Here is a 9,779-nt window from a genome sequence, read left to right as displayed (position 1 = left end):
TCCCATCCTGCCAGGTGCACAAGTGGTAGGGCCCTGGCAAGGCATCCATGGAGCTAAAGGGTTAAACTTCAGGCAGTCCTCATTCCAACATTTGCTTTACCTTTCACAGGAAGGGTGTTTCCCTCCCCAAATCATACCCCTTCCCATAATCACCTAGCATTTCTTCACAGTTACGGAGAAGTGAACACAACTTGTTCTTACCTTTTTGTGAGTACAGTCCTCTCCTCAGTCCCCCTCAGCTTCTGAGCTAAGAGTAGAAAATGCTGGTGTTGAACGATGGAATCACATATCATCATTCTGCAGTGACTGAAGATTCATCGTCCGCATGCAATGCTACATTTCCCCCACAGAATCAACGAAGTGTAGCACGGAAGCAGAGAAATGTACTCAAAAGCATAGTATTAATATGAGTAATCTCATAAGCTCTTTATGAGTACATTTATTCCAAGTGATAAGTGAAAGTGGATACCTCTTTATATGGTGTCTAGACAAGCATGCCTGATGTTTCAGAAGCACTTGTTGAACGAAAAGTGTCTCAGCAACTGTAGCTAAATGTCTCCTTCAATGTCATTGGCTCAAATAAGCTGAAAATTATTCTGTTAATCATACCTGTCATTTATAACCCAAGCTATTGCTGTTTTTACACTATAAGACAAACATTTTCAAGTCTGTGAACCTAGTTTAACCTGTCAAATTGTTTCTGGCTAGCTTTTAGCAGTGGGGGTGGGGGTTGCAGAGGAGACAGGCAGGTGATAGAAATGCCTGGGGGCTTTGGCTTTGGGGAGATCGTCTGCCTGTACTTTTGTCCAAGTTGTCATTCAGTCGCTCAGTCATATCTCAGTCCATGACTCTGCGACCCCATGGACTGCAGCCTGCCAGGCCTCCCTGTCCTTCACCATCTCCCAGAGTTTGCTCAGACTCATGTCCATCGAGTCAGTGACGCCATCCAAACATCTCATCCTCGGTCGCCCCCTTCTCCTCCTGCCCTCAATCTTTCCCAGCATCAAGGTCTTTCCCAATGAGTCAGCTCTTCGAGTGAGGTGGCCAAAGGATTGGAGCTTCAGCTTCAGCATCAGTCCTTCCAGTGAATATTCAGGATTAATGTAAGTAAGTCCAAGTAAAGAGCCATAAGTAAAATCTTGAGTTGTCCAGCCCAGGGAGCTAGGAAAGGGCCTGAGGTCAGTGGTGCTAAGGACTGAGGCAGGAAGCTGAGGATGGGCAGCCAAGCTAGAGGCCTGTAGTCCTTCCTGCTCACAAACCCCTAGGTCATGACCCTTACACAAGTGAGGGTAGCCAGCACCACTTCCTCGCATGGAATGCAAGGACAGCTAAGTTCTCTGATTTTGTTCACGGGAGAGTCAAAGGTGACAGTGCTAATAATGACCATGCGACTAAGGATCATAGGAGGAAGGCAGGATGGACCCTGACAGAGACTGACCACTTGTGACCCAACCCTCACCTCCATATGTTGAAACCTAATCCCCAAGGTGATGGTATGAGGAGGTGGGGCCTTTTGGAGGTGATTAGGTCTTGAGGGTATGGCAACCCACTCCAATTTTCTTGCCTGGAGAATCCCCATGGACAGAGAAGCCTCGTGGGCTATGGTCCATAGGGTTGCAAAAAGTAGGACACAACTGAAGCAACTTAGCATGCATGCACGTGGGTCATGAGGAGGGACCCCTCCTAAACAAGATTCATGCCCTTATAAAAGAGACCCTGGAGAGCCCCCTTGCCTCCCACCATGTGAGGACACAGCAAGAAGGTGCCAGCTATGAACTAGGAAGTGGACTCTCACCAGACACTGAATCAGATGGAGCCTTAATCTTGGACTTCTCGGCCTCCAGCACTGGGAGAAAGAAATGTCTATTGTTTATAAGCCATCCAGCCAATGGTGGTTGTGGTAGCAGCCTGAATGTGTAAGACAACCCCTTTCACAGGTAAAAAGGTCTTTGTGTGTGGTGGGTAAAGATGGAAGTGGCAGCTGAACCCTTCAGTACATACCCTTGCTCTGTTTTATTTATAATAACCGGATACTCACTGTGCACTGGGCACTCTTCTAAATGCTTGGCTCAGGCTAACATGTTTATTCATGATGACCCTGAACCTGGTCACTCGCCCGTGGAGGTGAAGCTGCGCTGGGGATGCTTCGCAGCTGGGCCAGCCTGTGCCCACCCACTGCATGGCACTGTGTTGCTTCTCTGAGGGTCAGCAGTGCCGGGTCACAGTGTGCTCCTCGCCCTCTGGCTCTAATCACTTCTGGAACCACCTGACTATCTGTTTACTCCTTCAGCACCATTTTCTCCAAGATGGCCAAGACTAGCTGTGTGACACTCCCCACCGTCTCCAGGACCCAACACGATACCTGGCACATTGTAGGCCTTGGAAAACAAATGGCTGGCTTCAAGGATCTGTTCTATTCATCTGTCACATATGTGGAACTGAGCTGAAAACGGGAACAGTCTTAGAATTCATCTTGTTCGGTTGAAATGAATACATTCCAAGTATATGAGACATTTCCAAAGTCTAAAATCATCTAAAAACTCTGGTTTTGCAAAATAGCAATATGAGATACCATCTATTAAAAATGTACTTTTTTTTTTTTTAAATGTACTCTTTTCTAGGCAGTTACGTTAAGTATGTGGCATGTATTTTCTCATTTAATTCTTATCGCAACTCCATAAAGTAGATACTATTTTGTCTATTCCTTTTTCTTTTTGTTGCCATTTCAAATGTACTAGAATTGGGTTCATTGTAACTGGGTTAATTGGTTCAGGACACACTGTCGTTCCAGGCTTGGCCCTCTTCTGCTCATCTTTTATTCATTTATTCATATTTTAAATAACAAAATAAACTTGCCAGTAAACTTACCGCCCAACCCACGAACCAAAACATGAACAGTAACTTGTGTCCTTCTCTGTGCTCCTCCCAATCCATTCTCTTGCCTGCCCCACACACAACCCCACTATCCTGAATTTTGCATTTTCTTGTTTGTTTCCACTGTATGCCCAAATGCTTGATTGCTCAGCTTTCGTTAGATTTGGACTTGATGCAAAGGGTGGCAGGCTTTTGTTCACCAAGCATCACATTCCTTAGGTTCATCCATGCTTTCACAAGTGGCTGAGCTTCATTCATTTTCCTGGCTGTGTGATTTTTTTCCATACATACTTCCATTGACTGGCATTTCTGTTGCCTTTCCTTTCCTTGCTCTTATGAAGGTGTGTTTCTCCTGGGTGTGATATCGATTTTACAGAGGAAGAAATAGAGGCACAGAGAAGTTAAAGAACTCACCAAAGACCTCCCAGCCAGTAAGTGGCTGAGCCAGTATCTGAACCTAGATCTTTAGCTCTAAAGCATGTTCTACAGCTTCTATTGGCCTTCCCATGAGAAAGAGCTAACAGGAGGTAAAGGGCACATTTTCCTTCCTCATTTTACCCCACCCTCACTTTGTCTATAGGAGAAGAAAAACTAGTACGTTGACTTAATTAGCCTTTCAAATAAAATCACTTACCCTCCTGAATCCAGCAGTTATCCACTCCTCCCCATTTCAAAAAAAATTGTTGGGTACAATATTTATCTCAGAGATGACATGTCCAAATAGTTTGGCTTTACACCTTACAATCCCTTTAGCTCTTGGTTTGGGGCCTAAATTCCCTTTACGACAGAATCAACTGCACATGCCTGTGTGGTTTTTTTTTTTTTCCCCATCAGAAGTTTTAAAGAAGAAAATGGTGGGAAAATAAAATAAAATGTTCACCTCTACAGTCTGCTGTTATGTATCTAGAGGCACCTCTTCAGGTTAAAAATAGGTTTTACATGGAAGACAGCTCAGTAAAATAAAAGTTGATCATATAAACTACAGACCACAATTTTAAAACACAAATGATTTTGCTTACCGGTGAAGAAACTTTCCAAAGAGAATGCTTAGTTATTTGGAATTTAGAGAAAAAAAAAAAGGAATGCAATATGTTTGCATTTATCCAGTTTGCTCTTTGAAAAAAACAGACGCTGCTGTACTTTTGGGCACTAAACAAGGTAAACCTTGACTTCTTGGAGATGTTACCTGTGGACCAGACTGAGGTCTGGTTTCTACAAGGTCATGCTCTGGCTTCAGAAACCTCACTGGCCCCTGTGCTATCACTCCTGCATTCCTTACAATAGACCATGCTGTGGGCAACCCATTTCCTTAACAGCTATTTCTCATGTCTGTTTGCAACCTTTCTGGGCATGGGAATTTGAGGCACACAGATGTTCTTATATTGTTTAAAAATAAGAAACAAAAAATGTTTACACTCATATAACAACTGGACATAAAGTTTAGAAAACAGAAGGAAAAAAAATCTAACATACTCTCACCATCCTCAGTCAAACCTCTGCCATTGTTGTTTTTCCTTTTCCTCCTGGCCTGTGTGTGCACACATCATCTATAGGGACAAACAGGGATGTGTCTACAATTCCCTGTGCTGCAGATCTTGAGACAAAGTAGTCATGCAAAGGTAGTTTATTTGAGGCGTGCAGACAATACCACTGGGGGCATGGGGAATCCATACAGTGGAGGAGAGAAGACAATAAAGAGCACCCTTATCAAGCAATAGAAGCTTAATCCCCAAGGAAATTTGGGAACATAGTGCTAAACATGCAGCTCAAAGGGGTACTGGAGGAAGGGTACTTACACATTGACTGCCCATGGCCACTGCTTAAGGACTGGTGTGGGGTGGAAAAGAGGAGGTAATTTCTCAACTATGTGCATGTCCACAATCGGGGGTGCTTGGGGGAATAGCTCCCCAATTCAGGGATGTTCAGCCTGGTAGCTGGAAATTGGTTAGAACAACTGAAAACCCTTAGAGACATGGGTGGACCCAGAGTGTCTCCTCTATGGCTTTGTTCACTTGACATTCATTACGACACTTACCTAGACTTCCTTGTTGCTACAGTCTTTACCCTTAGATTAGTTTCCACATAACATTTCATAATGGAATCATAATCTACTCCTCTGATAGTGGATATTACATTGCTTCAAAATGGAACAGGTGAGGGACTTCCCTGGGGGTCTCTGGCAGTCCAGTAGTTAAGAGGCTGAGTTTCCAGTGTAGAGGGCACGAGTTCCATCCCTGGTCAGGGAACTAAGATCCCATGTGCAGTGCAGCTAAAAAATAAAAAAGGAAGAAAGAAAAGAAAAATGGAACAAGTGAGTTGGCAACAAATAGCTAACTTATCCAAGTTCTCAAAGCTGAAGCTGTGTACCAGGGGAAATATGTGTTCTTAAAGAAACTGGAAGTTCTCTGGTCAAACAAGCCAAGTAGAACACCTCAGATGAAGACAGCTGAGAGAATCACGACCAAGTAGCCCAGTGGCACATGCTCTAAATCAGATGTACTGTTATTTAGAGTGACTCTTTAATTGTTAGTGTTCTTGCGATAGCTGTACTTTTTCTTCAAGATGTCTAAGGTCTATAAATTTCATTTATTAACACATTGTACTGGGGCCGTGATAGTGGGAAACACAAGCTATTAAATCATTTTGGTACCGGCAAGTAACACTGAAACGAGACCTAGATTTGGCTGTGGTTGGCCCCCAAGTAGATGCGCCATCTTGGGGCAGGCATGCGTATCTCAGTGTCTCACCTGAAAGTCAAGGTGTGTGGCACCATATCATCTGAAGCTTCTCCTACAGTCATCACCACCCTCCCCTGCTTCTTTACTAGCACTACTCTGATTTTCTGTAGCTACCAGGTGGAGAGGCCCTGTTCTTGGGGTAAGCAGTCCCAACACAACCCCAGAGGAAAAGTCCTGATTGGCTGGAGCCACCTCTAGTAATTCCTTTCTCCTCAGCCACATACTCACTTCCCTAGCTTCCTCTGAAGCTAGGAAAGTGATGGTCATTCAGTCATATCCGACTATTTGCAACCCCATGGACTGTAGTCCGCCAGGATTCTCTGTCCATGGGACCTCCCAGGCAAGAATACTGGAGAGGGTTGCCATTCCCTTCTCCATGGGATCTTCCCAAACCAGGGATTGAACCCATGTCTCCCGCGTTGCAGGCAGATTCTCTACCTACCATCTGAGTCACAAGGGAAATTAGGAAAAGGTGAAGTTAAAAAAAAAAAATTAAATCACACATGATGTAACATTTTCCATATGCCTCTCTTTAAGTACTTCATGTATATTTCAACATTTAATTCTCACAACCACCCTGGGGCTAAGCATACTATTACCATCCCATTTACCAAGGAAGAAACTGTGCCCCAGAGAAGCCAAGTGAATTTTCCAGAATAACATGACAGGTAAGTCTTGAAACGAAGACTTACCCCAGCTCATTTCCAATATCAATGCTCCTTTGTCATATGAGGAATATCTAGGTTTGTCTTTAGGTAACCAGGAGTCCATCCAAATATGTGCCTGCTTGAATTAGCAAAGGCTGTCCTGTGGAGACACTGGCTTCCTGCATCACCTTCCTCACCACTGAGAAGTCCCACAGGAGTCACCTTCCAGGTTTGAAGGATCAAAATTCATAGTTTCTCGTAGGGGCCTGATTATGAACATCAAAGTCATGTTACTGAAAGGGAGGAATGCTTAATCCCTTTTTCCCCACCCTGTTAAGGTTAGGTTGTATCGGTTAGACTGCTGGCAGAACTGCCTTCTCTCTAGTTCTTCCCTCTGTCTCACAGGAAAGTGCAAGTGCACGTGTACATGTGTGCACTCACGCACACACACACAGACACACACACACACACTCACCGGGTACCCGTATCAGTGGTGCTTCAGTACACTCTTCTTCTCCATGCTCTTTCCTCAACTTCCTACTTGGAGAAACTTCCTCAAACCTCATCCCAACCTGCTCTCAGATCCTGAGGTCACTGACTTGTACTTTTTCTTCAGGTTTTGTTGACTCTCACTTGTTGGTCCATGGTGCACCACAATCCTTCATTCGAGAAGGATGGGCTCTTTTTCAAAGAGTCCTTATTTTCTGTCTTAGCAGCTGGCCGACACCACTCCCAAGTCCACAGGGTCTTTAGGTTCCAGCTACCTTGACCCCGACCTCTACAGGAGCAACTTTGGCTGGAGCATCAAAGACTCAGGCAGTAACTTTAATTGTTGGTTGTCAGCAACATGAGGCTCTCCAGTGAGCACCGCTCATTCATCATCCTAGGTCTGGCTCATCAAACCATGGTCCTGGAAGATATGACTTGAGGTTTTATTTGAAGAACCATCCTTGGTTCTCTTTGATAACAGTGACCAGTGGGTTATAGGAAAATATTGTCTCAGAGTTCAAATTGGAGAAGGCTGTATTACAGAAACTGTAACCCTTCAGCTTAATCTGCCCAGGAGACAGCCAGAAGCATTCAGAGAATAAGTTGAGGAAGAAACCCTAAGAGTCATCATGAATTCACGAAGAACAAATCAGGTCAGGCTGACCTTGCCTTCACTCTTGAGAGGACTGGTAAATGAGGAAAGCAAGTCTTTAGCCTCACTCCCAATACAATCAGTGGAAGGAGGATGGTAGAGGTATAAATTGACCCCCAGGGATTAGACATATACTCAGTCTATATTAACCTGTTCTCTGCCTCTTGAAATATAAAAGAGAAAACTTTAAACTGGGCAATTGTTACATCTGAATACTCAGAGGGCTGTTTGTGTAGAAAAGGATTAGATTTCCATGGGCAGAACCAGGAGCAGTGTGTGCAAACCACAGGGAGGCAGTCCTGTGCACCACATGGGGAAAAACGAGCGCATGCTTAGAGCAGAGCTTCTTAAACTGAGTTATGTATAGACCCTCATACAGAAAAGAACATTCTTCAAATCCCCAGGGTTTACAAATATTTTTTCTATAATGTCTCTCTTCTTTTTTATTGAAGTGTAGTTGATTTACAATGTTAGTTTCAGATGTACAACATAGTGATTTGATATTTTTATAGATTATACTCCATTTAGTTATTACAAAAGAAGGGGCTGTGCTTGTGGGTTAGACTGCTGGCAGAACTAAAATAATTCTCTGTGCTGTACAATGTATTCTTGTTTATCTACTTTATATGTAGTAGTTTGTATCTCTTAATCTCATACCCTTATCTTGCCCCTTCCTGCTCTTCTCTTTCCCCATTAGTAACCACTAGTTCACTCTGTATCTGTGAGTCTATTTCTATTTGGGTATATACATTTACTTTTTAGTTTCCACATATAAGCAATAACAGAGTACTTGCCTTTCCTTGACTTATTTCACTAAACATTATACTCTCTATATCCATTCATGTTGTTGCAATGGCAGAATTTCATTCTCTTTTTAAATGGTTAAGTAACATTCCATTGTAGATACAAACATACCACATCTTCATTCATCTGTTGATGGAAATTTAGGTTGCCTTCATATCTTGGCTGCTATAAACAGTGCTGCTATGAACACTGGGGAGCATGTATCTTTTCAAATTAAGTGTTTTCATTTTCTTTAAGTATATACCCAGGGATGAAATTGCTGGATCATATAGTAGTTCTATTTTTATTTTTTTGAGGAACCCCCTTACTATCTTCCATAGTGACTACACCAATTTACATTCCCACCAACACTATACAAATGTTCCTGTTTCTCCACATCCTTGCCAATATTTGTTATTTTTGGTCTTTTTGATGACAGCTACTCTGACAGGTGTGAGGTGGTATCTCATTGTGGTTTTAATTTGCATTTCCCTGGTGACTAGCGATATTGAGCATTTTTTTATGTGGCTATTGGCCATCTGTATGTCTTCTTTGGAAAAACATTTATACAGGTCTTCTGCCTGCTTTTTAATTGGGTTGTTTTTTTGATACTAAGTTGGATGAGGTGTTCATATATTTTTTATATTAACCTCTTAACAGTCATAGTATTTGCAAGTATTTTCTCTATGAAAGTGAAAGTCACTCAGTCATGTCTGACTCTGTGACCCCATGGACTATACAGTCCATGGAATTCTCCAGGCCAGAACACTGGAGTGGGTAGCCTTTCCCTTCTCCAGGGGATCTTCCCAATCCAGGGATCGAACCCAGGTCTCCCACATTGCAGGCAGATTCTTTACCAGCTGAGCCACAGGGAAGTCCAAGAATATTGGAATGGGTAGCCTATTCTTTCTCCAGAGGATCTTCCCAACCCAGAAATTGAAGCAGCATCTCCTGCATTGCAGGTGGATGTTGAGCTACCAGGAAAGCTATTTTCTCTATAGCATTTCTTAATTATGGGCATATAACTAGGTTTAAGTCCTTATACTTACAGTTAAACAAATTCACAAATTAAATTAACGAACTACATTTACAAATGTAGTTAAATGCAAAAAAACTACAATGTGAGCAATACTGAAATAGCCTTATTTTAATGTGAGAGATGATGTTGTTTGCTGAAACAAAATCACCCTTCAGGACATGAATATGGTACCAATGATGGTTTTTATCTTGGAGGTGTAAGTCACTGCATAATTTGCGATGACTCAAACAAAACATATTTCTTTTTCTGAACCACAGACAAACCTCCATTAGTGAGGCATGCTGTCACTTTTCTTCACTAAAATTAACAACACTTGTTGCCTGTTCAGTCCAGGTCTGTTCTTTACTTATTAGTCCCAAAGAAAGTTGAACTAGTCTCATAACACATAAATGAAAGTACTACTGAAAATATCTCTGGTGGTCCTCCGGTAAAAAGTGATCCTTGCATTTGTCAAACACCCTAGGCTTCAGGGAGGGATGGATTGGGAGTCTGGGATTAGCAGATGCAAACTATTATATGTAGAATAGATAAACAACAAGGTCCTTCTGTATAGCACA

The 9,779-nt window shown here is 42.7% G+C and overlaps 1 long non-coding RNA gene across 3 annotated transcripts in view; it reads right to left on the bottom strand.

The window, feature by feature from the left end:
• Nucleotides 1-2,812: 2,812 nt before the first annotated feature.
• LOC122686750 overlaps nucleotides 2,813-9,779 on the bottom strand; it is a 24,230-nt gene continuing 17,263 nt past the window's right edge. The window contains exons 6-7 of one of the 3 annotated variants that reach the window (XR_006338885.1): nucleotides 6,735-7,169; nucleotides 2,813-5,143 (exon numbers count right to left, since the gene is read on the bottom strand). This is a non-coding gene — a long non-coding RNA (uncharacterized LOC122686750). Of the gene's footprint in view, nucleotides 5,144-6,310; nucleotides 6,526-6,734; nucleotides 7,170-9,779 lie in introns of those variants that run through there. The other 2 variants (XR_006338886.1, XR_006338888.1) reach the window with 2 other exon arrangements.

The sequence above is a fragment of the Cervus elaphus genome, chromosome 30 (genome assembly GCF_910594005.1).
Source record: "Cervus elaphus chromosome 30, mCerEla1.1, whole genome shotgun sequence".
Classification (NCBI taxonomy): Eukaryota; Metazoa; Chordata; class Mammalia; order Artiodactyla; family Cervidae; genus Cervus; species Cervus elaphus.
Note: the sequence above shows the minus strand (reverse complement) of the source record. Positions and strands in the feature narration are given on the sequence as shown.